Raw genomic sequence first — 7,500 nt, 5'->3', positions numbered from 1 at the left:
AATGAGTTGTGTGCTATGCATGTTAAAAGGCTTATTTCTCTTGTGTCAGCTCGTGAATCCCCACGAAACTCAATTTCCCACTTTTTGTGCGTATGTTCAGGCTGAAAGCGACCTCCGGAGATCATCGTCAAAGTACAGCTCTCTGGAAGTCGGCGTCCAGAGCTACCACCACCAGGCACGATTATCACTTTTTTTCTACGCATTCGCAAGATGTCCGTCAATTCATTGTTCAGCAGTCTATTGTTTTCTGCGTCAAAATTAGACCGCTGGCCCTCCTAACATCGGGCGACACAAAATTTTCCAGATTTATTACAAAATACTTTGGAAATAGAATATACTAATTCTTCCGAAAGGCTTTTAATTTACGCAGAGTACAGGAAAACGTCGTGAGATGTTGTGTAACTAGTTACATTCCTTTTATAAAAATATGACATGTGCAAATTTAAATCAGCAATTGTATCTATAAATCATTTACAAATTCAACTAATCTCCACGATTTTTTCACCACATTTCCCTTTTCGCGCTCTTCTTGAACTGCGAAACTGAGTGGTAGTTCCACGTATCATCAGCCCTGAGAGAGATTATTCCACGTTTCAAATGCTCTTTAAGCAATAGAGGACGTTTTCCTGCCCTTTCTTTCTCGAATTCTCTAAACTCTCCCGAGTGTTTAGATGAGGTTATGGAAACACGGAAAAAAGTCCTCTATTGCTTTTATAAAATCTTTCTCAAAGATAATTAAACAAATGAAGGAAACTGCTGTTTCTTTTGCTTCTTGATTGAAACAGATTTTCTTGACACACGCTCATGTTTCCTACCAACCAATCAAAACGCGCGTCTGACAATAAATAACCAATCAAAATTCGTGATTCGTGTAATGTCAGAGCCGTGTTTCCATACTCTCATCTAAACACAGCTGTTAACCAATAGGGACTTTAAGCAAATCGCTACGGCTGGCGCTAATACTTCTGCCGGAAGTAAATTTTCCCCAAAAAGGGTCATTGCGCATGTAGGCCGGTTGCATCCAGCCATAGCGTGACATCTGACTACGTAAGTCGGGATGTTTTACCGTAGTGGCTACTACGTCGTGTTTATATCGCTTCTCTGGCCCTTTTCAACGGACATCTCGGCATTTTAAGAATTCCATTGGATACTATATCCTTTAAAGTAAATTTAAGTCAAAGATTGTGTCAAGGTTGCCTCTAGTAGGCTTGTAAATCCTTATCATGAATTTACGATAAGTTTTGGCAAAGATGTTGGAATGGCGAGGTGAATCAAGTGATTCATTCGTGTTCAGCACGAGGTTGTTTTTCTTCGGTTAAGTTTGCTTTGAGGATTTAGTGAAGATGTTTTATATCTGGATACTATACGATGCTACTTTGCTTCTTTGAGTATTGATATATTTGTGTTCTTCACTCGATATTCTTTGAGATATTTGTCTCTGAAATTTTATATTTCATCCACCAAATTGTTGTTATTGTACAAAGTGTATGGTATTGCTTTTGCTCAGAGATAATATGTTCTTCCTAGCAAGGCGAACAACGACCATCGTCCTTTGAGCGAAGCCATTTGGCTGTGAGAAACTAAATAAAAGAGACTTTAAACTCCTTAACCCATGTTTCTGTGTATTTTGCTTTGTCAACTTAAAATTTAGCAGACCACCGAGACGTACGCTCCCCAGGCCTTTTCAGTCACGGAAGCCGTTGTAGCTAGTAGCACCAGCCGTAGTGATTTGCGTAAACTCCCTAATGAGAGTGCGCGTACTATCCTAATTATTTTACCAATATGTAATAGAATCCGCGTTGTCCTGCTGATCATGAACAGACACCTACAATCCTGGGCAAAATTGTTGGGACAGTTCCACTTTTCCCCCCTCCCCCCGTTACAAAGTTGATTTTTCACGGTCTCCAAAATCAAGATCCGTTCATTGATCGCTGGCATAAGGAGTTTAAGAAACGACAACGGCTACGGCAACGACAACGCCAAAAAGCAGCAATATTATTGGTTAAAACAGGAAAGACTGATCGTGCTGCACGTGCGGCACTTTTTTGTACATTTCTCTCCCGAACTCGTCAAAACAACAACGTAAAAGGACAAATTTTCGGGTTTTGACGACAACGTGTACAAACAACAATGAATCTTCCCTTCTCTCTCTTTGCTTCAAATCCGTACGTACCAATCTGGTTATGGCATACTTCGCTCATAAACAAGGTGGAAGCATCGTGAAACACTTAGGATAGCAGAAACTAATAGTTTGAAGTGATGTTTTCGTCACCGTAGCCGTCGTGGTTTCTTAAACTCCCTGTTAGGGAATTTAAGAAACGGCGACGGCTACGACTACGACATCGCCACAAAACAGTAATATCATTGGTTAAAAGAGCATAAATAATCGTGCTGCACGTGCAGCACGGATTTTAGGACGGATACTTACGGTACTCTGCATAAGGACGACGTGAAATCACCAAATTTGAGGTTTTGATGACAACGTAAGCATGCAACAGAGAATCTTTCATTCTCTACTTTAAAGGGAACCTCCACTAAAACAACAAAATAGCTTTAAACCACAGAACATAATGTTTACAATTGGAATTGCTCAATCTTTTTCCAATGAAAGCGTTTGTATTCGAGAAAGATAAATTCCAAAAACGCTTATTTTGGTTTTCAAATTTCCCGGGCGCCGCCATCTTGAATAATTGTGACGTAACTTGGTTGCCCTATTGTTCCAGAACAATCGCTCTTTGTATCAGAACGATAGGGCAACCAAGTTACGTCACAATTATTCAAGATGGCAGCGCCCATGAAATTTGAAAGCCAAAATAAGCGTTTTTGGAATTTATTTTTCTCGAATACAAACGTTTTCATTGGAAAAAGATTGAGCAATTCCAATTGTAAACATGATGTTCTGTGGTTTAAAGTTATTTTGTTGTTTTAGTGGAGGTTCCCTTTAACTTTGAAACCGCTCGTGCCAATTTATTTTTAGGATACTTCGCCCATATTGTAGGGCGCGAACGCGACTGAATAATCGCGAAAGACTTACGATAGAGCCAAGTTATATTTTGAGGTGACGTTTTCGTCGGCCTTCGCCGTCGTAGATCTTAAATTCCCTATTTTCTAAATTCTCTACTTTTCGCCCAAAATTTAACAAGTGTCCCGAAGTCTTTTGACCCGGATTGTAGGCAAACTAAGTTGAGTTGGTCTTTGTGTCCAGCGTTGCATTATGTATAGCGTTTTATTATTCCACTATGACGCCATTTTATCATATTTGGTCAAGAGAACGCGCAAAATGAGACGGTAATACACTGTAGTGTCCTGGTTTGACCGGTTTGGACTTGAGTAAATACGGACGGAACGGGAGTTTTTCAATAAAAAAAATTCAAAGCTTGAGAATTTAGCTCGTCATCGCTTGTCACTCGTCAATCAAATAAAGATCTTTGGCTGGCTCTTTGTGCTGTTTACATCGTTTGCATGCGCCATGAAGTACACTCTTCTCAAATAAAATTAAAGCAAGATAACACCTATTTTTTAGTGGAATAATAAATCTCTTATTCCATGGTCGTATTTTTCCTTACCCCTGCGGGGCTCGGAAAAATACTACGCAACTCGCAAAATATCCGCGCGTATTATATGTTAATTCATCGAATAAGATTTATATATATCACAACGTGTGAAAAGATAAGCGCTTAGTAAATAGGTTGGAGGTTGAAGGTTAATCCATTTGTAAATCATAGTTACATCACGCAATTTCAGAACATGTTTAATAATGAGCCGTCCAAGTTCATTCAATATAGGTGAATTATGACCAGATTTTCTCGTATCCGTTAACATACGGGCAGCAAAGTTATGTATCAGTAGTAGTTTACGACTATTTTCGCTCGTCCCGTACCATACCGTTGACCGATAAAAAGATTACTAAAGACAAGAGAAGTTCCAGATTATGTATAGCACCTAACTAAAAAATCCTTGCCGGACTGGTGCCACCAGCAGAGAGGGTGTAGTGCACGTGCTTGCACTCCATTGGGGGGAGCTCACCTCAACTAAGCATTTGTTTACCTCTCCACCGGTGCACTGACAGTTACATACTAATATCACCCCACGCCCTAAATCAACATCGTTGACGAATGGCTGATAATTGTGGTAGGACATGTTCTCCCAAGTTCTTCCTCCATCAAGACCCACACCGAGTTTATTTCTTCCAATGGATGGATTGGAGAAGGCGATTGAGAACTCAGTGCCTTCTATCTGATAAGTCACGTAACCAGAACATCCTTCGAGGAAATTATCTCTTTCATAATTATTGACTATTAAATGATCATCTGCGGCAACATCAGTCCATACGAACCCGTCAGCCACTCGCCCACTGTCATACCAGTCTCTTACATACGTCATATGAAACATTGTCTTGTTTTCTATTTCCAGCAGGCAATTGTGAGTCTTCACCATTTTGTACCTAATAATTTTCAAATAAAGATATTTGTAATATCATGTTGACGTGACGACAAAATAATGTACGGAAGCCGATAAGGGACAATCACCAAATCTTTGTCAAATACAAAAAATAATTGGAAATCACAATTTTATTGACAAATCAGTCTTGAACGGTTTTCCAAATCTGAAATACTTTTACAAATCCTATTAAGATTATTGGATCCACAAATAACTTGTTCTCAAATGCGAAAATAGTTTGCAATACAAAAATCTTTTTGAAATACAAAAAGAATATTTTCGAAGTCGCAAATAATTTTTGTCACGTGATACTTGTGACAGCAGTCAGCCAGCGCCACACGTTCGCGAGTTGTGTGGCGCCATTAAATCAAAATCTACCTACTGTATAATGACAGCGTATTGTGTATCTTGTGGTATTAACGTGAACTCTGGAGACAAATTTTGTTTCAAATGCGGCGCAAAGGTTCCACAGACATCAGTTAGTGGAAGAGGAAGTACACAAGAAGAGGATCATGCTTCGTCTTCTTCGTCAGCTCAGCAGTATCACTGTCCGAATTCCTGGCCTCCAAAGAGGAGGAACGTAGAGGATTCAGCAAAGCAAACAAAGGCCTCAAAAGAAAAGCCAACAACACGAAATACACCTCCAAAAGAAGTATTGACAATAGAGTAGTAATGAACGTTGGTTTAATCGGTGAAAACGAAGAAAGACAGGTGGCTATAGTAAGAGGAAGCAAAGTGCCGTTGAAAGTGAGTAAAGATTTTGGAGCTGTGGAAGTATGCCGGGCTGCCGTTAAAAAAACACTCTGATCATGACCAATTTTTCTTTGGAGTTGAGGACTACATTTTATTGTATCCAGATCAGAAAGCGGTTGTTAAAGTACCAGGCAGTGACGAAAATTTCACTGTAGCTAAATACAAACAAGAACTGGCAAAACCATACTCGAGGGTTGATCTGTTCATTTGCAAAGAAATAGACATTAAGAAGGATAAGCCTAGCAAGGATGATCTGATCGATATACCTTGAGACAATGACAGCATAATTTTATTTGACCAATCAGTGTTTGAGACTCCAGAACCTCTGACTTATGTCTGTCAGGATTCCCCCTCATCCAGCTGTGGATCTAGTTCCAGGTAACAGGGTCTACCGGGTTTAAGGACCAGTACTAGTACTCAAAAAGAAGACCTGGTTACCAGAAATGGGCAAAAAATAGAATGTCCTACTTGCTATGGCCACTTCTTGCGCATGAAATAGTAGCTCATGCGGATTTATGTGCAGAAAATGCCCACAAATTTTCATTTTTGGGGCAAATGGATACCCCACCGGCATATGACACTCCAGATGAATTTCCAGTTAGTGTGGCTCACAGTAGTGCTAGCAATTCTGAAGGCACTGCTTTTCAAGAATGGAAAAAAGCTTGCAAATGTGTTTAAAAATTATAATTGTAACTGATGTGACCTTTTGTAACTTGCAAAGAAAAGATAGACCAGATTGTGGGCAAACTGGAGTAAACTCTTCACTTCACATAATTAACATGATATTTTGTTGTCGTTTAGCTGTTGCAGAGTCAGAGAGATGAAGATGTCAAAGACTTGTTGTGTTCTGAACAAGGTGTTGATGTCTTAGAGAAAATTTGCTTTAGGGGGGTACCTTCAAAAAGCACCGTACAAGGCAAAGAAAAAATTGTGAGGTAGTGTAATCTTTGTCCCTCAGTGTAATTCTCCCTGTTTCACAATATGGGCCTGTTTGTGTTGTACAGTAACTTGTGATTATGGTGATCATCAAGTTCATTCTCAACTATAAAAGTACCGGTAACTACATAATGAAGCTATTTAAAGAAAAAGAGAAATAAGTTAGATTACCATGAAGAAACAGTGTTTCAAGAAAACAACAACTTACAAATTCTGGTCTTGATCCCATTGGTTGAGGTGTCTACAGTGGGCCTAATTATTATTTATACATAGGACTTGTGCAAAATCACCCCCTTAGTCCAATCCCAAGGAATTATGACCTGCATTTATGGATGATGCTTTGGTTCATTTCCTGTTCCTATGTACGGCAATCATAATTGGAAATGTTGTACAGGAGAGATTACCTATGGTATCCCAGCTAATGGAAGGCCTTAAACCCTGTGGAATTCTTACAGCTCTACAGACAAACCCTGAAGAACTGCTACCCCTCTTCTGCATCAATCATACAGACGAAAAGTTGGATGAGGACATATTTTTGAACCTGTTTAAAGTGAGCTTTAGTGAGGAGCAGCAAAAAAAGGCCAAGGAAATCAATACCTACAAACTGTTTTGAGACTATGTTTGCATGGCTGCTCATGGAGGCAAGTGAACCTCAAGTAAATGCACAATCACGGATGTATCATCATGTCACATCAAAATCATCTACTCAACTAAAGTAAGTACTTATAATGTACATGTATGATGCATGTATGCAGGAAGTTCTTTCCTTCCACTCAGAAGGCTAACTGATAACTTTTTTTTCAGGGGTGCCGGATATTGAATTATCTGAACTCATGCAATTCGTCACCGGGTCACCTGTTGTTCCAGTCATTGGTTTTGATGAGCATTTACAGTTGGCATTTGTACAGTACATGGTTGTGTCTCCAACTGCAAATGTTTCCCAACAGCTTCACAATGTGATCTTCTGCTTCGCATACCAGTGCATTTATTTACCGTGAAGGATTTCCAAACTTCATTCTATGGGGCATTGAAAGACGGATTTGCCTTTGGAGTCATTTAAATGTCACACGATCCCTACTACACATAGATTAAAATCCGTTTGACTATGTAGTACATATCTTATTGGTTCAATTTTTCATTATTGCCTGATCTCAAGTCATAGGGGACTAGCTACGAATCTGTAAATTATCGGATTAGCAACTATTGATCCACATAGTCAGAAAGAGCACACCGAGATTTACAAAATCTCCACATTTGGTGTTAATAAGGCTAATTTTGACTGAGATACAGCCATTGAAAAACGTCAAAATTTACAAAGAATGTTTGATCGTCCGGATGGCCATATATTTCTTTGTACATTTTGACGTTTGA

General features: G+C 39.3%; 1 long non-coding RNA gene and 1 pseudogene across 1 annotated transcript in view; one reads left to right on the top strand and one right to left on the bottom strand.

Annotated features, from left to right (window-relative positions):
• Positions 1-3,737: 3,737 nt before the first annotated feature.
• Positions 3,738-7,500, bottom strand: part of LOC138052414 (uncharacterized) — a 20,723-nt gene continuing 16,960 nt past the window's right edge. Inside the window, exon 3 of the long non-coding RNA XR_011133062.1 lies at positions 3,738-4,444. This is a non-coding gene — a long non-coding RNA (uncharacterized lncRNA). The remainder of the gene's footprint in view (positions 4,445-7,500) is intronic.
• Positions 4,829-7,302, top strand: LOC138051073 (uncharacterized; annotated as a pseudogene).

Source organism: Montipora capricornis, chromosome 6 (assembly GCF_036669925.1).
Source record: "Montipora capricornis isolate CH-2021 chromosome 6, ASM3666992v2, whole genome shotgun sequence".
Lineage (NCBI taxonomy): Eukaryota > Metazoa > Cnidaria > Anthozoa > Scleractinia > Acroporidae > Montipora > Montipora capricornis.
Note: the sequence above shows the minus strand (reverse complement) of the source record. Positions and strands in the feature narration are given on the sequence as shown.